This window comes from Dendrobates tinctorius, unplaced genomic scaffold (genome assembly GCF_039654945.1).
Source record: "Dendrobates tinctorius isolate UK_male_01 unplaced genomic scaffold, ASM3965494v1 ptg000129l, whole genome shotgun sequence".
Classification (NCBI taxonomy): domain Eukaryota; kingdom Metazoa; phylum Chordata; class Amphibia; order Anura; family Dendrobatidae; genus Dendrobates; species Dendrobates tinctorius.
Genome location: NW_027361797.1, coordinates 11,632,122 through 11,652,654, shown reverse-complemented (window position 1 = coordinate 11,652,654; position 20,533 = coordinate 11,632,122). Strand labels below are relative to the sequence as shown.

Sequence of the window (20,533 nt, the reverse complement as noted above, 5' to 3'; positions counted from 1 at the left end):
GTTTTAAATTGTTTTCACCATAATTTATTCATCAGTGGTCCTATTTCAGTGAAATCATATCGCTATTTTCTAATGATTTCATTATGTTCTATATCAATTTTTACATAGTGATAAGCGACATTATAAATTTGGGCTGATACTTTGATATTTGTTACCATGGGATGACGATTTTTAAAAATCTTATTTTTCTTCTCTGCAGATGAAAATAATCATGTATGATTATGGAAAGGGATACCCACCAGACTACTCACAACCAGGTGGGTTTATCAGTGGTTACTATTTCCAGCATTTATTTTAGAAGAATGACTGATCAGAAAATTCACAAGATGGGGGAGCTGTAGGCTCATTAATACAAGCGTATAAACAATCCATGTGCACTACAGAATACACACAAAGAGCGCACGGACAGTCTGGATGGAAAAAATGGGGCATGATCTACTTTTTTTGGTCCATTTTATGGGCCAGAAAAATACATGCAACATAATGACAGCTCCTGCACGCATTCGCAATGCAGGCACGCACACAAAGCTAGTAGTTATGTCTTAAATTTGGGGTTGTGACTGGCCCAATTTCCAATACAGTCAACTAAACTCAACATTAGGAAAAAAGACAGAATGGAGGGTATTCTAGGCAAGATTTTGTAGCAACATTGAGGGGTCACGGTTCCACCCCTCAGTGTGTCTGGGATGCAGTTACTGACAGCTGTCAAATCTGGTACAGGGGTATGCTGAGCTGTCAGTATGTTGATTGACAGTTCCACCATTAAATCTGAGACTGGGAGGTGCTGGCTGTCTCCAGGTGTTCACTGTCTCAGGGTCACCCAGACGTCTGCCAGATGTACATTGAGCTGCTGTGTGGTTTGTCTCTCTGTGCCTTGCATTCTATTTGCAGATCTTTTTTTGCCTGACTTTGGATCTCATTCTGACCATCCACCCCTTCTGCTCTTATACTCTATCCTCCTGGTATTCTGACTTTGGAACATTACCTGACTACGCCTCTGTATCTTCTTTCTGTTTATGACGTTCCTTTCTGACTTTTTACCTGACTCCTTGACTATCCCATCTCATGACTTGGTTGTGAAAAGTGACTCAGCATCAAAGCATCACACAATAAGAATCCAGGTTCGCTAAAGCTCACAGTAATAGAGCATATCAGAGATGACGTACCCAATCGCTATGAGAGCTTAACAAGGAGGGAAAGTTTTTGGATCTTCAAATTAGGTACGCTAGCACCAGAAGGGTTAACTTAGCGATTGAGAAACCCATTTGATAGTCATTGCGTATTTTATCTGCTATGTTATTTTAGTATATTTTTATCTTTATTTTTAATGATTCTAGTAATATTGATTGTTTATTGTATCTGATATATAATTTTTTAATTTTTTACCTTGTTTTTCTTGATACAACATGTTTTAATTGTCATGACCTATTTATCACCTGTCTCTCCCCCCATTGGTCAGTATCCCTTTAAATACCTGCCCCCTCATGTGATCTGTGTACTGCCACCTGAGGAAGACAGATGATTCTGTTGAAACGCGTTGTGGTTCATGCACTAAAAAAAAGAAGATTTTAATTCACCTTCTCCCTTCCGTGCGCTTCGTTTGTGACCAGGATACAACCCAGAACTGTCAGCATCAAATGAAGCATATGAAGTCAGTGTATTTGGCAGGGCATCATAAGAGTAGAATAAATGATGATCGGCATAATCGATGCAGATTTTTGTTTTCTAGCAATACATAGTGGAGCGTTTTAATCTATGAAGAATCCATCCACCCTAGATTTGAACTCTTGTAGAGGGTTATTTTTTCCAAGATTGGACAAATGTTTGGCCACGGATTAAAAAAAGGTGGAATTAAGTTCATGAGATTGGAAGTTCAAGGACTTCCCAATGCAGAAAAGAAACGTTCACTCCATAAATTCTTTACCGGAACCTAGCCACAACTCCACAAAATGCGTAACATGTCTCCAGAAAAACTCCACCGCATGAAACAAGAAGAGATATAATTGAGTATATAGTTTTCTGTCCACAAGGGAACAAAATACCATCTCATGAAAACCTCATAAGCTAATTCGAGGGCGTTCACATTAACTGACACTTTGGATATACACTGACAAGCAAAAGGGTAGCAGTGTTTTGAATTTTTGACCTTCAGGCTCCATATCTCACCATTCACTACAGCTTTGAACATGAAACGTTGCTACTGTTTTGCTCCTGGTTGTGGAAAAATATTTTTCTTCCTGTATACTACAAAATACAACCTGTTCTCACATTCCCTAATAGCTCAGTGTTTTATTAGGCTGATTCCCAAGCAAAAGGTCACTGGTTTGTATCAAGTAACAGCCATGAAGACGTTTTCCCAAGAAAAGAGAAACGGCAGCACCCAGCTCATCGATAGCGGTCTTTCGGCCAAGAAAATTGACAAACTGCATCATGTGAGTGCCATGACAGTTGGAAGAATACAAAAGGAAGTCCAGCCATCCATTCAAAAGCCAAGAGGTGGACATCAAGGCAAAATATATGAGTCAACAAATCAGTTCATCACAAGGGCTATCAGTTCTGGCACGACAAACATGGCAGTGAAGGTGACTTGTATGCTTCATAAATGGGATATCACAGATATCCATGAAAGCACTATGTGACGCATGTTACATGAGTCTGAAATGGTGGCCTGAAAAAAAGGTGAAGAAGCCTCATCTTCAGTGTCATCATAAGAAGTGTCGGCTCAAGTTTGCAAAAAGGTAAGAAAAGTGGACAGTAGAAGACTGGGTGATTTGGAGCAATGAGATAAAGTCAATAGACTAGGCTCTGATGGGTGCAAATGGGTCTGGAAAAACAAGGGAAAAATGGGCTAATGGATTGAGAAATTGATGGAAATGTCAAGTTCGGTTGGTGAAGCCTGATGATATGGGATTATTTCACAGCCAAATGCGTTGGATTCTTGACCAAGTATCATGTTTGGATCTGATTGAGAACCCAGAAGGATTCAGGCATTGTTGAAAGCCATTTACAAAATACAAACAAAATAATACAAATTAAAATTTAGATTTTTAGGAGCAAAATAGTAACGGTGCAGTGACATGACAAAAATATGCATAACTAATCATATACTAAATAGTTGCAAGTCAAATTTATGTATGAGATCCCCAAGATGATTGTCTATAACATGATGGCAGTTTCACGTTCATAGCTGCAGTGTATGGTGAGATATAAAGCCTGAAAGTCATTGTTACCCTATTGATCATCAGTGTAGTTATCACATTTTGGCTCAGTTTTAAGGGTTCCAATTCTATACATAATATTCATCCAATATGCAGACTTAGGTTTGCTAAGTATAGTGCTAGGGTTTGTAAACAACTGGGGCAAATTGTAAACTTGAGGTCAAGTGACCGATTTTTCTCACCGGCAAAACTGGATAATCCTAACAGTAATGGGAGACTTTCATCGGAAGACTGGACAACCCCTGTTAAGTTATTGGATTAATTATATAATGAGGGCCAAGTCTGCGTTAGAAGACTTATAGGCTGAGTGGGCACTCTCCACGAAGATAAGTTTACCCTTTAGACAAAAGATGGCTTGATCAACCTCCAATTTACATTGCAAGGAAGGGAATGGGTACTTATTCCAATGGAGTAGTCCACATTACTCCTTACTTTGTCAGAAAACTAATATTGTATAAGGAAATAACACACCAGGAATAGGCACAAAACGGAATGCTGTTTTGAATGCTTTTAATTTTCTACCCTCATAAAAAAAAGTTATTCTACTGCAGAGTGAAGAATAGCAATGTTTCGGGTAATGTACCCTGCATCAGGCTGAGAATAGGGTATGTGTGAAATGTCTTTCTTAGATAAAAAATTCAGAATCTACACTTGTACCAATATAAGAATCTACTATATAATTGCCTAATTCTGTTAGTCTGTCTGTCTGTCTGTAATGGAAATCCTGCCTTGCTGATTGGTCGCGGCAGTTAGGCCACGACAAATCAGCGACAGTTGCTTAGTCGGCTGCATTGCTTATTGTACAGGCACATTACAGCCGTTTAAGGCTACTTTCACACATCAGTTTTTTGCCGTCAGGCAGGATCCGGCTATTTTTAGAAAAAACGGATCCGGCATAAATTTTGGAGAACTGTAGAAACGGATCCGTTTTTCTGCTGGATCCGTCTAGCAGGTTATATCTGTTTCCTGGGGGCTGGCCAATTGGATCTGAGCATGCGCAGACTTAAAAAAAAACGGATCCGGTGGCTGGATCCGTCTTTTTCTGGATCCGGCGCATTCTGGCGCCCATAGACTTTCATTGTGGCAAAAAGACGGAAGCGTCGGATCCGGCGCTTCCGGCTTTTTCGCCGGAGACAAAAAACGTTACAGTAGCCGTTTTTTCCAGACGCCGGAATGAGACAAGTAGCCAGATCCGGCAAAAAACGGATGAAACGCAATGCCATCCGGCGCGATCCGGCGCTAATGCAAGTCAATGAGGAAAAACTGGATCCGGCATTGCATTTCGCCGGATCCGGTTTTACAAAAAAAAGCCGGATCGCGCCTGACGACAAAAAACTGATGTGTGAAAGAGGCCTTAGGCATCACTGCTGCGTCGCTCATTACACAGGCACAGTCCTGTACATATTCTGGAGTACAATACATTAGGTAACAGCAGAACAGTGACTGCAGCTCTGGGTGTAACTGGAGTACAATACATTAGGTAACAGCAGAAAAGTGACTGCAGCTCTGGCTGTAACAGGCGTATAATACATTAGGTAAGAGCAGAACGGTGACTGCAGCTCTGGGTGTAACTGGACTACAATACATTAGGTAAAAGCAGAACAGTGACTGCAGCTCTGGGAGTAACTGGAGTACAATACATTAGATAACAGCAGAACAGTGACTGCAGATCTGGGTGTAACTGGAGTACACTATGTTAGGTAACAGCAGAACAGTGACTGCAGTTCTGGGTGTAACAGGAGGACATTAGGTAAGAGCAGAAAGGTGACTGCAGCTCTGGGTGTAACTTGCGTACAATAGATTAGGTAAGAGCAGAACAGTGCAGCTCTGGGTGTAACTTGCGTACAATACATTAGGTAAGTGCAGAACGGTGACTGCAGCTCTTGGTGTAACTGGACTACAATACATTAGATAACAGCAGAACAGTGACAGCAGCTCTGGGTGTAACTGGAGTACAATACATTAGGTAACAGCAGAACAGTGACTGCAACTCTGGCTGTAACTGGAGTACAATACATTAGGTAATGGCAGAATAGTGACAGCAGCTCCGGGTGTAACATGAGTATAATACACTAGATGGTGGCCCGATTCTATCGCATCGGGTAGTTTAGAGTCTCTGTTAAAATAAAAAATAGTTATATACTCACCTTCCGACGGTCCCCGGACTCTGTCCCGCCTCTCACCATGCTCCCGGCATCTTCCAGTCCCAGTAATGATTAGCGAGAAGGGCCGGAGATGACGTCACTCTTGCGAGAGCACGACATCATGAAGCGGTGTTTCGCACAAAGCATTACTGGGACTGGAAGATGCCGGGAGCGTGGTGAGAGGAGGGACAGAGTCCGGGGGCCGTCGGAAGGTGAGTATATCACTATTTTTTATTTTAACAGAGACTCTAGAATACCTGATGCGACAGAATCGGGTCACCATCTAGTGGATGTAATAACTGGCCTGTTTAAGGATCCAGAGAGAGAGAGAGTGGAAATGACTGTTGTCCATAGGAGAAAGGACTTAGTTGTACAACATGAAGTGAATATAGAAGAATGTGGTGTGAATGGAATGTGGATATTCAACTTTTTTTTCGTTCAATAAAGACTTGTGTATGTGGAAAACACATGCTCTATTCATGGTCTGACGAAGGGTACATTACCTGAAAAGTAACTATACTTCACTTTGTGGTATAATAACTTTTATTGTGATATGAGGGTGGAAAATTAAAAGCATTAAAAAAAAAAATCTGTTTTGTGCCTATTCTTGTATGCTATTCCCTTATATAATACTACGTTTACCCTTTAGACTCCATGTTAGAAACCTCTCACTCAAATGCTAAGTTAGTGCGAATTCAACACAAGGAAACTTAAGCCCCCTTCACACATAGCGAGATCGCTAGCGATATCGCTAAAGTGTCACCGATTTTGTGACGCAACAGCGAAATCACTAGCGATCTCGCTACATGTGACACTTACCTCCGACCCAGCTCCCCGCTGGATATCGCTGATCGCGCGAGATCGTCCTGGTCCATTTCTCGTCGTCGGCTTCCTGCTGGCGTCGACGAGCGACTCCATGGACGTGGGCAGAAGACGTCACCCTCGCTGCGTGTGACAGGTAAGTGACGACCGCTGACCGCTGCTGCATCGCTGGTGAGATCTGCCTGTTTGGCAGCTCACTAGCAACCATTTAGCGATGCACCAGCGATCCTGACCGGGCCGTATCGTTGTCGGGATCGCTGGTGCATCGCTAAATGTAACGGGACCTTTATAGGTTGACTTAGCACTCTAAACTAAGATAAATATCACCCCTTAAATCCCCTGTCAGAGGTCTCTCACAAAGCTAAGTCAATAGGAGGACTTTGCACTGAGTAGTGGCAAGCATCTGTGGAGTTTCTGGTTTGGCTTCTTATCCTAAATTATGAGGCAAGGCTTGTTAAAGGGTCACTAGTGATATTTAGGATTACCATATCCAATAGGTGGGCTAAAAAGCTATTGGCATATTGATTAATTATGCAACACTAATAGGAAGTGCCACATAAATTAATTATCAATAATAGTCTAGAATTGGAGGGTAGCCATATTACAGGGGCTGGAAATTAAAGGGAATCTGTCAGTAGGATCAACCTTCCTAAGCTGTATACATGGGCATGCAGGTCGTTGAATAAAGGGATACCTTGATATCTCCGATACTATGACTTATTCCAGAGAAATCCATGTTTTTCTTATTTGTAAATGAGCTGTTCAGGACTATGGGCCAGACACTGATGTGCATGAGACTCTGCTTCTATAGCTTATTTTAAATAAATGGGGGCGCTATGTAGAACAGTGTATGACTATGTCTGACACATCTGCAGGTTCCTCTCCGTGCTTCCGCTTCCATCTCACAGTCATCAGTGTTGCAATAGTTTTGCATTGCAGCAGAGCTGTGAGAGCTGCAGTTGCTAACGTGTTTGGTATGAGACAAAGTTCAGTTCTAGTGTTCTGTGTTGGTTTACATGTATCACACTGATAATGTCGCTTTCTTTTAAAATAAGCCCTGAAGTTAGATTCTCAGGGAGATTAGGGTCCTGCCCCATAATAATAATAATAATAATAATAATAAATTTTATTTTTATAGCGCCGACATATTCTGCAACACTTTACATTTCAGAGGGGATTTGTACAGACAATAGACATTACAGCATAACAATAAACACATACAGTAGATTATAAGAAATAACAAGAGGAAAGAGGGCCCTGCTCACAAGCTTACAGTCTATGAGGAAAGAGGTAGACACGAAAGGTGGGTGGTAACAGTTGCCCTGATTGTATGGACCAGCCATAATGTTAAGTGTGTGACAGTACAGACACAGAGGGCTAATGGATGCATAAAGCATGTAGGAACATGATGCGGGAAATCTGGTTATGGTAAAACTTTTGGCTGTGTCACACAGGGATAGATTAGGTTAATGTGTTGAGGCGATAGGCCAGTCTGAATAAATGTGTTTTCAGGGCACACTTAAAATTGTGGGGATTGGGGACTAATCGTATTGACCTGGGAAGTGCATTCCAAAGAATTGACGCGGCACGTGTAAAGTCTTGGAGACGGGAGTGGGAGGTTCTGACTATTGAGGATACTAACCTCAGGTCATCAGCAGAACGGAGGGCGCGGGTAGGGTGGTATACTAAAACAAGGGAGGAGATGTAGGGTGGTGCTGAGCCATGGAGGGCTTTGTGGGTGAGGGTAATAAGTTTATACTGAATTCTGGAGTGGATGGGTAGCCAGTGTAATGACTGGCACAAGGTAGAGGCATCGGTGTAACGATTGGTGAGGAATATGATCCTGGCTGCAGCATTCAAGACAGATTGGAGAGGGGAGAGTTTGGTAAGAGGGAGACCGATTAGAAGAGATTTACAATAGTCGAGACGAGAATGAATAAGAGAAACAGTAAGAGTTTTTGCAGAGTCAAAAGTAAGAAAAGGTCGAATTCTAGCAATGTTTTTGAGGTGCAGATGACAAGAGCGAGCCAGTGATCGAATGTGGGGGGCAAAGGAAAGCTCGGAATCAAGTATGACCCCAAGACAGCGGGCCTGTTGCTGGGGAGTAATAGTGGAGCCACACACAGAAATAGCAATGTCGGGTATAGGTACATTAGTTGAGTGAGGAAACACCAGGAGTTCAGTCTTTGACAGGTTCAGTTTCAGATATAGTGAGGTCATGATATTAGACACAGCGTTTAGACAATCGCCGGTGTTTTCTAGAAAGGCTGGCGTGATGTCAGGAGAAGAAGCGTATAATTGGGTGTCATCAGCATAGAGATGGTACTGGAAACCAAATCTACTGATTGTTTGACCAATAGGGGCAGTGTACAAGGAGAAGAGGAGGGGGCCTAGAACCAATCCTTGGGGGACGCCAACAGTAAGGGGAAGGTGAGAGGAGGAGGAACCGGCAAAAGATACAGTAAAGGAGCGGTCGGAGAGATAGGAGGAGAACCAGGAGAGAATGGTGTCCTTGAGGCCAATGGAACGGAGCATAGTGAGGAGGAGCTGATGATCCACAGTGTCGAATGCTGCAGAGAGATCCAAGAGAATTAGCATGGAGTAATGACCATTTGATTTAGCTGTTAGCAGATCATTAGAGACTTTAGTGAGGGCAGTTTCAGTGGAGTGTAAAGAGCGGAAACCGGATTGGAGAGGGTCGAGAACAGAGCTTTCTGAGAGATAGCGGATAAGACGGGAGTGGACCAGGCGTTCCAGGAGTTTAGAGATGAAGGGAAGATTAGAGACAGGTCTATAGTTAGCGGCACAGTTTTGGTCGAGGGATGGTTTTTTAAGTAGTGGATGTATGATGGCATGCTTAAATGAGGAGGGAAAAATACCAGAAGAGAGAGAGAGGTTAAATATTTTAGTTAGGTGAGGGGTGACAGCAGGGGAAAGGGACTGGAGGAGATGTGACGGAAATGGGTCACTGGTGCAAGTAGTTGGGCGAGAAGATGCAAGGAGCCTGCTTACTTCTTCTTCTGTGACTGGTTCAAAATCAGAGAGTGAGCTAGATGCAGTGGGGGAGGGAGGACAGTGCATGGTATGAGGTGATTGGGAGATAATTTCCTGTCGAATCTGGTCAATTTTTTCTTTGAAGTAATTGGCCAGATCGTCAGCTCGGAGCTCCGTGGTTGGGGCCTGTGCTCTTGGATTGAGTAGAGAATGAAAAGTGTCAAAGAGACGTTTCGGGTTATTGGACAGTGAGGTGATGAGGGTGTTGAAATAGGTTTGTTTGGAGAGGTGAAGGGGAGTGTAGTATGTTCTAAGCATAAATTTAAAATGGATGAAATCTTCGTGTAGATTGGATTTTCTCCACAGACGTTCGGCGCACCTGGAGCACCGCTACAGGAAACGTGTTTGCACCGTGTGCCAGGGTTGTCGCCGTCTGCGTTGTGGTGTTCTATTTATAGGGGGTGCAAATTCATCCAGGGCACTTTGAAGTGTTTCATTGTAATGCTTCAATGCAGAATCAGGACATGAGAGGGAGGAGATAGGGGCCAATGAAGACTGCAAGTTCTTCATAAGTTTCTGGGTGTTAATGGCCTGTATGTTTCTATAAGTCTGGACAGTGGGGGTGACCTGAGCAGCCTGGCAGTTCTTTATAGAGAATGAAAGAAGGTTGTGGTCAGAGAGCGGGAGAGGGGAGTTTGCAAAATCATCCACTGCACAAAGCCGAGAGAAGACCAAGTCGAGGGAGTTTCCGTCTTCATGCGTTGGAGAATTAGTAAGCTGCGAAAGGCCAAATGAGGAGGTTAGAGATAAAAGGTGAGTAGCAGATGGTGAGAGGGGAAGAGCAATGGGGATGTTGAAATCTCCCATGATGAGGGTAGGGATGTCACAGGAGAGAAAATGTGGAAGCCAAGTGGCAAAATGATCCAGGAACTGATGGGAGGGGCCGGGAGGACGATACACCACCGCCACTCGCATGGAGAAGGGGGTGTAGAGTCTGACGGCATGGACCCCATAGCCTGGAACAGCTCATTTACATTTATGAAAAAGGTGGTTTTCTCAGGAATTTAGATATCAGATCACATACATCAAGGTATCATTTTATTTAGCTTCCTATGACCTGCATTAGCATATAAACGGTTTAGAAGGGCTGATCCTGACAGATTCCTGTTATGATGAGTCACCGAAGGAGGAAAAAACAAAATACCAGCTAAGTCCAGAAAAGCCAGAGAGGTTGGCAGCTATCGGATTGCAGACCCCTGAACCTATCCACAACAACTAGCAGTAGCCGTGGGGGGTTCCTACGGTGCCCTAGACCCCTCGATCACAGCCGGAGAACTATATAGCCTAAAGACAGAAAGGGGAAAAACTAAACTGCCCCAGAGCAGACCACAAAGCAATAGGCAGCCCCCAACATATAATGACGGTGAAGCAAGATGAAAACACTAACACAGATAGAAAGATAGGTTGAGCAAATGATGGGGCCCAAGCTATCTACATAGGACAGGATAGGAAAGCTGCTGTCTGCCATCCGCAAAAACCCTATCAAAATGAGCCAACCGACTGATAGGAAAAACAGGCCCTGAAGTCGCTAGGCTTCAAAAGACTATATCAGCACTCAGGTATATTCTGAAGACAGAGCAAAATATCAACAGATCAGAGACAAAAATGGAGTTCAGCTCACCACCGGCCGGGGATGGCAGAACTCCCAAAAAACAAGGCAAAACAAAAACAAAACAGAAGAGTACAAAGAAGAGCAGAAAACTTAGCTTTGAGATGCAGGAATCAGACTGGTCTCCTAGAATCCAGCAGGAAAATCACCAGCCAGGAAGAAGGGCGTCGGCAGCCTTATATCCAGTCCTCAATTCCAGCCACCCAGTCATCATCTAGCTGCCCATGTGTTTGGTAATCAGCCTCACTACCTTCCTTCACCAGAGTAGGGAGTTCATCAGACCTCAATGGTGAAGGGAAAAATGAACTCACAACAGATTCCCTTTAAGCGTTGATGCAGATAATGTAAAATTGAAGTTGAATGCAGCATATCTGGACTAGTCTGACACCACTGTCACTCATTCCAGCAATGCACTATTATTACATTCACAGTGGTGTGACTGATATCCCAAAGTGTGCAGGAAGGAGGACATAAGAACACATTAACATTTTATCGTGGCATGGATATGATGTCATCTGACAGTAAATCCTTACATATCACTGTAAATGTCCCTTTCATTTTTGTTTTTTATACAGATTTTGGAGGAGATCTTCCAGCCCCACCACCATATGGAGTTGGAGGGGCACAGCCCGCAGGTATAGTGTCGTAATTACATGTACATTTATGCATAATTTTTCTTTTGGTGTCCTGCACAGAACATGGCTCCCTAAACAAAACGCTATTTAGTGTTCCACCCTAATAATATATATATTTGAAATAAGTTTCCATACACATGTACAGGGTTTTGCTGTAAGTCTGTATGTGTCAGATCTCATAAAGTGGAGAAGATGTCGCTATCCAGTTGTGTCAGATCTCATAAAGTGGAGAAGATGTCGCTATCCAGTTGTGTCAGATCTCATAAAGTGGAGAAGATGTCGCTATCCAGTTGTGTCAGATCTCATAAGAATTCTAAAAAAAAATCTTAGAATTTTCCATGGCATCCAATAAGTAACATGGTGGGTGAAAATCTACCAAATACGTCATCATCTGCCATTGGCTCTGTCATTTGTATCAGGACTTTGGTGTACTTTTTCATTTCAACTGTGGTGCAATAGTAAGCTGAAAAAATGTATGTCACTACATGCAATATTTATTATGGCTTTATTCATATGTTTTGCTAAAGGAGCAGTTTTCACATCAATTTTTCTCAAAAATGAATTTTTTTCCCTTTTTAAAGTCAAGAGGAAAAGAAATGAAGGCCATGGTGACAGCTAAACTGAAGTTACATTCAAAACATTTTTCAAAAATAATGAGTTTCCTAAGTCAGTATAATGTTCAAATCATCAACAGTTAGAGTATAAATCACATTTTATTGGACAAATCTCCCAATGATAACAGTATTTTTTTTCAAAGATAAAACAACTCAAAATGCACTGTACCAGAATTTTATACACAACAGTTTCCAAACATTTTATAGTCTGTAAAGAACTGAAAATGGTCATTTCTTGAATTTGAAGCATTAAGAAATCACATTTACTGAAATTAAAAGCTTTTTCAAGTAAAAACATCATAACAGGCTAAGTTGCATGTTAACATGGGACCCATTCTTTCATATCACCTTCACAATTCTTGCATCCATTCATCTTTTGGAGTCTTTGGATAATCTCTGCTTGAATTTCTTAGCAGGATGTCAGAATAGGCTCCCAGAGCTGCTCTTTTGATGTGAGCAGCCTCCTATACTTTGCAGAGGTCATTTTAACACCTTCGGGGACCATAAAGGGGCCTGCTAGCATCCCTCCCCATGATTCTAGCCCAAACAGTCTGCCACCTCCTTGCTGATATCACAGTCTTGTTGGGACATGGTGGCCATTCACCAACCATCCACTACACCATCCCTCTGGACCATTCATGGCTGCACGGCACTCATTAGTAAAAACAACTGTTTTAAAATTAGTCTTCAGTGCTTGTGAGCACTGTTAAGGGATGGCCAAATAGTAGATTTATGTACAGCTGCAAGCCTCTGGTGGATCCGATTTGGTGGACTCCACAGGCTGCAGCAGCTTTAAATACATGTTTGCTTCTTTGTAATGGTATTTTAGCAGCTGCTCTCTTAGGCTACTTTCACACATCAGGTTTTCGCCCTCAGGCGCAATCCGACATTGCGCCGGAGCGCCGGATCCGGCAAATGTTATTGAAAACTGGATGTGACGGATCCGGTTTTCTGCTGGATCCGTTTTAGTCATCAGACCAAAAACCGGATCCGTCTCATCCGCTTCATCCATTTTTCCATCCGTTTTCCGCCTGATTGCGCCGGATCCGGTTTTTAAAAACGCCCCTTAGGGGCTTCGAAACGGCATTGGCTGCTGAAATTTATATATACCTTGTTCCTACAGCCCATCTTTGACAGGTTGTAGAGGAGAAACTGCAGGTTGGAGAGAAGAGCAAGTGACTGGCGAAGATGGATGTTGTGATTGGAAATATATTGAAGAATGTGGTGGATTTTACAGCGGAGGCGAACCGTTTGAGAGTGATTGTTCTGGAGAAGGAGAGAGCGAGACAGCAGCACATCAGGCATCAGCAACGCCGTTTGTGGATCCACCCCATCACAGCCAAGAGAATGACGCGTGTGGTCTATTCTACACTCTGCATGAACCTTAGACGAAACCCGGGGAAATTTTTTGCATAAGTTCACATGAAAATGGAGAATTTTGATTACTTAGTGGAGCGCATTGCACTCCTCATAAGAAAAGCGGACACCTATTGCCGCTTCTCCGTTTCACCCGCAGAGCATCTGATGGTGACTTTAAGGTAAGCCACATTTATTGGATATGCTCGCATCTGAGCACACTTTCACTGCAATCTTGTTGGTGGTAGTTTGTATCTCCAAGTGTTATAGCTGAGTTTTGGTATGTAATGCTGTGATTTTAAACTTTTTTTTTTTTTTAAATTACCCACAGATTTCTTGCAACTGGAGAATCCCTTCCGTCACTGCATTTCCAGTACAGACTTGGGATTTCCACCATATCTGGAATCGTCAAGTACACATGCCGTGCACTGTGGGACTCCTTAGTTGAAGAGTTTTTACCAGAGCCCACAACAAAGAAGTGGATAGAAATTGCTGAAAAGTTTCTACAGATATGTCCGTTCCCGAACTGCTTGGGTGTTGCGGACGGGAAACATATCCGCATTGTAAAGCCAGCAGGATCGGAATATTTCAATTATAAGAAATTTTTTTCCATTGTCCTCATGGCCATCGCTGTCGCGGATTACAAATTTATTGCTGTTGATATTGGGGCCTATGGTCGCTCCAATGAGTCTCAAGTTTTCAAACTGTCTGCCATGGGGCGTAAACTGTATGGAAACACCTTCCAGTTCCCATCCCCTAGACCGCTGCCGCAAACATCTGGTCCACCTATGCCTTTTGTCTGTGTAGAGGATGAAGCATTCCAGCTGTCAGAACACCTTTTAAAACCGTACTGTAGCAGAGGATTGACAACAACAAAACGCATTTTTAATTACCGCCTAACAAGAGCAAGAAGAATGGTGGAATGTTCCTTTGGTATTCTGACAGCCAAATGGCGTGTCCTATTGACTGCATTCAACCTCAAGACAGAAACTGTGGACGAGGTGATCAAAGCTTGCGTAGTACTCCACAATTTTGTTATGTGCAAGGAACCCATTTCCATTGAGGACACCTCTGAAGAAACAACCTTGCAAGATTACCAGAACCTTGCCAATAGAAGTTCTGTGACTGTGTCACGAATGAGGGACAATTTTGTACAATACTTTATGTCACCTCAAGGCAGAATAGACTGGCAGGATGACAGAATTTGATAAATTTCTGCCCTTAACCAAAGTTGTGTACCTTCTGTACCAACAGTATATACCTTTTCCAAACAAAGTTGGCTCTCTTGTCGTCTATCTTGTTGTGGTTTAACTATTTTTACCTTTTGACCACAGTTCTGTACCTGGTTGTGTTTTAGGCAAAGTCTTTCACCTTTTAACAAAAGTTGTGAAATCCCCAACAAGATACACAACTTTTGGTAAAAGGTGAAATACTTTAAACACAACCAGGAACATAACTGTGGCCAAAAGGTAAAATTTATTTACCTTTTACCCACAGTTATGTACCAGGTTTTGTATACCTTTTTATCTTTTGTCTACCCTGTAGTTAACCTTTTTTTATACCATAGTTCGCCGCAGAAATAAAAGACAGACAACCAGTGTACAAACAAAGTTATTCAGCTCACCCCTCTTCACTCCTGATCTCACCTCCGACGCACGGAAACACCCTGACTCGGGTGTGTAATGCATACACAATATAAAGAAAGATTTTTCCAGCGTCTTCAGGAGATAAAATAATAATTGCTTTATTGAGAATGTAAAATCTTCTTACCATCAGGTAAAACCGACATAAAGAGGCGTACGGAGAGGAGCAATTTCCTACGCGTTTCACCCTGAAAGGGCTTAACCATGATTAAGCCCTTTCAGGGTGAAAAGCGTAGGAAATTGCTCCTCTCCGTACGCCTCTTTATGTCGTTTTTACCTGATGGTAAGAAGATTTTACATTCTCAATAAAGCAATTATTATTTTATCTCCTGAAGATGCTGGAAAAATCTTTCTTTATATTGCGTAGACAACCAGTGTAAACCAATAATTTAACTTTTATTGAAAAATTTTTGTTTTTAATAAACTGTTAATTGCCCAAAAAATTTTTCTTTTTTTTTTTGCATACACACATTTATAAATTAGTGTAGTGTGGGGTGGAAATACTGCTGGAGGGGCTGCGGGACACTTCGACACTGGGAGTGTGGGGAGAGGACTGGGATCGTGGTGGGGAAGGAACAGTTAGAGGTGAAGGGGTGGAAAAAGCAAGAGAATCGGTGGACATGTGAGTGGCAGAACAGGTGGTGGGTGGTGGAGAGGAGGGTTGGGCAGGGACTGGAGTAGCAGATGATGTGGTTGAGAAGTGGTACGGGGAAGTAGTGTGGTACGGGGAAGGAGGTTGGTACGGGGCAGGTTGCTGGTACTGGGGAGGTTGCTGGTACTGGGGAGGTTGCTGGTACTGGGTAGGTGGCTGGTATGGAATAGGAGGGGGAGGAGGGGCAGTGGCTGGAGGGGGTGCAGGTGGAGGAACTACTGTGGTGGGAGGTGTAGGTTGGGAGGTAACCAGCTGTAGAGCACCGTGGCACGAATGCATTACATGCATCTGCTGGGTAGGAGATAGCGTTGCCATGCGCTCCACAACAGACCTGAAAAAGGTGTGGTTTGGAAAAGATCTTGCTTCTGAATGCATTGTTTGCAGAAGTGTCTTCAACTCCAGAATGCTGGAGTTGATCAGCTGAAAGCCTGCGGAGATTTGCTCTGACAAGACTATGAGACAGTTCTGGAAAGATGCATTCAGATGCAAGAACTCTGGGGCATAGCTTTTTTCCTGACCCCTCTGCCGCTGCCGCCCAGTACCCGCAGGTGTACTAGAGGTGGCTGGGGCAGAAGGGTGGGGTAAAGGGAAAGCGATCTCCTCACCAGCAGCTTCATGTAATGTAGGCGGCCACGATGCTCCTGCGCTGGTGGATGGGACTGATGGGTCGAATGTGAGGGAAGTTTGGGAAGGTGCAGATGTGCCGGGGTGCTCGAAGTGTCCCTCGGCGGCGGTCTCCTCAGGGATCGCTGCAGAAGGGTCCAACCGTGCAGGCTCCCAAGTGCTGGTCATCGTGCTGTGGAACAAAGAGAAAAAAATACAATTAATATACTGACATGCCATTGGCCCTGCCTGAAAAAAAATGTAGACATGTAAATTTTTTTTTTATACATGGGATGTTTCATATTTACCTTCTGGTGACCATTGTATCCCGGAGGAACGACAGGGCTCGGGTGTACTTGTACTTGCTCCTGCGTCCTCCAGATCCACTCGGGGCCCGCATCTCTTTATTGGACTCCTTCTTGAAACGATCCCTCACAGACCGCCACCGCTTCACAATTCTCTCCCCTGAAACGAGAAAGCACAAAGTGGTTAGTATACAACATCAGTGTTTCACAAACTCCAGTCCTCGTGGTTCCCAACGGGTCATGTTTTCAGGATTTCCATAGTGTTGCTCAAAAGGAAATCATGAAAACATGACCCGTGGGTACCACGAGGACTGGAGTTCGGGAAACACTGATTGACATCAAGCAACGGGAACTGTATATACTTACGCTCTTTAATCTGGGCCCGAGCTTCAAGGTCCTCCCAGCGGTCCACAAGGAGCGAACAGATTTCCTCCCAGAGCCGTCGGGTCACAATTAGCTCAGCATGCCGGCGGTCAGCCATATTCCAAAGCAGCTCCCTTTCTCTAACAAGATCGATGAGGTGGTCAACATCAATCCCTCCATCCTCACCGTCAGAGTCGGGAGCACGCTGTGAAGGCTGTTAAAGAAAAAGAGAAAATTAACATAATTAGCCTCCACACTTAAAGAAATGAAATAAAAAGTGCAAAAAAATCAAATCAAAATTATTATACTTACACGCTGATGACTGCCGCGTTGCTTTCGCCGACGACCCTGGGAGGCACTGCGAGGACCTCTTGGCCGAGCACCAGATTGGGAAGACTAGAAAAGAAAAGCAAAAAAATTATGTGGTTGGATATAGGCATATGTGTTTGCTGTGTGATATCTGCGCTACATTGTTTTCTATGTGTTGTGTGTAGTGTGATGTAGTGTTTCTGTGTTTGATGCAGGAAACTTACCAATTGCGAGCCCACACCAGGTATCTGTCCACCCCTTTCTTCTTCTTCTGGGAGCTCCTCTTCAGCTTGTGATTCCTGTTTTGAAATAAAAGCCAATGAATAGACATATATTCCAGAGATGATGGATTTTGGAAATAAAAACTTACCATCAAATGCTGACGATGTGAGGGAGGGCTCCCAGAAGAAGATGTGGTGTCCTCCTGCTGGCCAGTCTCCACTCCTGCTGTTGCTGCTGGTGCTGCTGTTGCTGCTGGTGCTGCCAGTGCTGCTGTATCTATAGGGCGTCTTCTGCTGGTGAATAAAGAGAAACAAAGGGCCACTGAATAAATTGCTATTCCATGGCCCTAGTTTTAAGGAATGGGGGATTTGATAATTACCGTCTGTCGTCTGCTGGTGGACTCCCCTCCGCCTGTTCAGCAAGGTCCATTGGCTCCATTTGGGGTGGTGCTGGTGGTGCGGTACTCTCCTGCCTTCTCCTGCGGCTGGCTCCTATCTTGGCTGGCATATTGGCTGTGGCTGAGGGTCCCACTGTCAAGGTTTTATATACAGTTGTGGCCAAAAGTATTGACACCCCTGCAATTCTGTCAGATAATACTCAGTTTCTTCCTGAAAATGATTGCAAACACAAATTCTTTGTTATTATTATCTTCACTTAATTTGTCTTAAATGAAAAAACACAAAAATAATTGTCCTAAAGCCAAATTGGATATAATTCCACACCAAACATAAAAAAGAGGTGGACAAAAGTATTGGCACTGTTCGAAAAATCATGTGATGCTTCTCTAATTTGTGTAATTAACAGCACCTGTAACTTACCTGTGGCACCTAACAGGTGTTGGCAATAACTAGATCACACTTGCAGCCAGTTGACATGGATTAAAGTTGACTCAACCTCTGTCCTGTGTCCTTGTGTGTACCACATTGAGCATGGAGAAAAGAAAGAAGACCAAAGAACTGTCTGAGGACTTGAGAAACCAAATTGTGAGGAAGCATGAGCAATCTCAAGGCTACGAGTCCATCTCCAAAGACCAGAATGTTCCTGTGTCTACCATGTGCAGTGTCATCAAGAAGTTTAAAGCCCATGGCACTGTGGCTAACCTCCCTAGATGTGGACGGAAAAGAAAAATTGACAAGATATTTCAACGCAAGATTGTGCGGATGTTGGATAAAGAACCTCGACTAACATCCAAACAAGTTCAAGCTGCCCTGCAGTCCGAGGGTACAACAGTGTCAACCCGTACTATCCGCCGGCGTCTGAATGAAAAGGGACTGTATGGTAGGAGACCCAGGAAGACCCCACTTCTTACCCCGAGACATAAAAAAGCCAGGCTGGAGTTTGCCAAAACTTACCTGAAAAAGCCTAAAACGTTTTGGAAGAATGTTCTCTGGTCAGATGAGACAAAAGTAGAGCTTTTTGGGCAAAGGCATCAACATAGAGTTTACAGGAGAAAAAAAGAGGCATTCAAAGAAAAAAACACGGTCCCTACAGTCAAACATGGCGGAGGTTCCCTGATGTTTTTGGGTTGCTTTGCTGCCTCTGGCACTGGACTGCTTGACCGTGTGCATGGCATTATGAAGTCTGAAGACTACCAACAAATTTTGCAGCATAATGTAGGGCCCAGTGTGAGAAAGCTGGGTCTCCCTCAGAGGTCATGGGTCTTCCAGCAGGACAATGACCCAAAACACACTTCAAAAAGCACTAGAAAATGGTTTGAGAGAAAGCACTGGAGACTTCTAAGGTGGCCAGCAATGAGTCCAGACCTGAATTCCATAGAACACCTGTGGAGAGATCTAAAAATGGCAGTTTGGAGAAGGCACCCTTCAAATATCAGGGACCTGGAGCAGTTTGCCAAAGAAGAATGGTCTAAAATTCCAACAGAGCATTGTAAGAAACTCATTGATGGCTACCGGAAGCGGTTGATCGCAGTTATTTTGGCTAAAGGTTGTGCAACCAAGTATTAGGCTGAGGGTGCCAATACTTTTGTCTGGCCCATTTTTGGAGTTTTGTGTGAAATGATCAATGTTTTGCTTCTTGCTTCATTCTCTTTTGTGTTTTTTTTTATTTAAGACAAATTAAATGAAGATAATAATACCAAAGAATTTGTGTTTGCAATCATTTTCAGTAAGAAACTGAGTATTATCTGACAGAATTACAGGGGTGTGAATACTTTTGGCCACAACTGTATGTTTGCTGTGGGCAGGGTTACTGAGCATGCTCAGACCTAAAAAACCGGATCCGGCCACCGGATCCAGCTTTTGCCGGATCCGGCACATTGCGGCGCTCATAGACTTTCATTGTGTGAAAAAGCCGGAAGCGCCGGATCCGGCGTGTCCGGCTTTTTCGCCGGAGACAAAAAACGTTACAGTTGTCGCTTTTTCCAGATGCCGGATTGCAACACATTGCCAGATCCGGCCAAAACCGGACGAAATGCATGACCATCCGGCGCGATCCGGCACTAATGCAAGTCAATGGGGAAAAACCGGATCCGACATTGCATTTCGCCGGATCCGGTTTTCGTAAAAATAGCCGGATCGTGCCTGACGGCGAAAAACTGATGTGTGAAAGAGGCCTTAATATGATTAATTTGTCTGGACAAAATCTTTCTCATTATGCCTTTATCTGCATGAGCCCATCTGTGCTCTGAATCAACCACAAATCTTTTCTTAGTATGATGATAATGCTTACGTTTGTGTGAAATATCTACTGTTTTCATACCTTGTCTAAGGCATTCCACTATTTGTAGAATTTATATTCTAAATTCCTAAATATTAAAGTCAGTGGTTTTTCTGTCATGGTACTTTTTGCTGCAGAACTAAGAGGTGAAGGCCTTCCAGACCTAATGATTTGTCTTTTTTAGTGCTTTTGAGGTGGCACCATACTTCTTACTGGGTAAAGTAGATGACATTAAGTGGTAATTTATGGTATTCCCAAACATGTAATCTCAGCATACATGTCCCTAGTTGCCCTATCTTCTGAAACAT

At 43.4% G+C, this 20,533-nt stretch overlaps 1 protein-coding gene across 2 annotated transcripts in view; it reads right to left on the bottom strand.

Annotated features, from left to right (window-relative positions):
• LOC141047636 (lipopolysaccharide-induced tumor necrosis factor-alpha factor homolog) overlaps positions 1–20,533 on the bottom strand; it is a 156,969-nt gene that overhangs the window by 111,102 nt on the left and 25,334 nt on the right. The window lies entirely within an intron of this gene.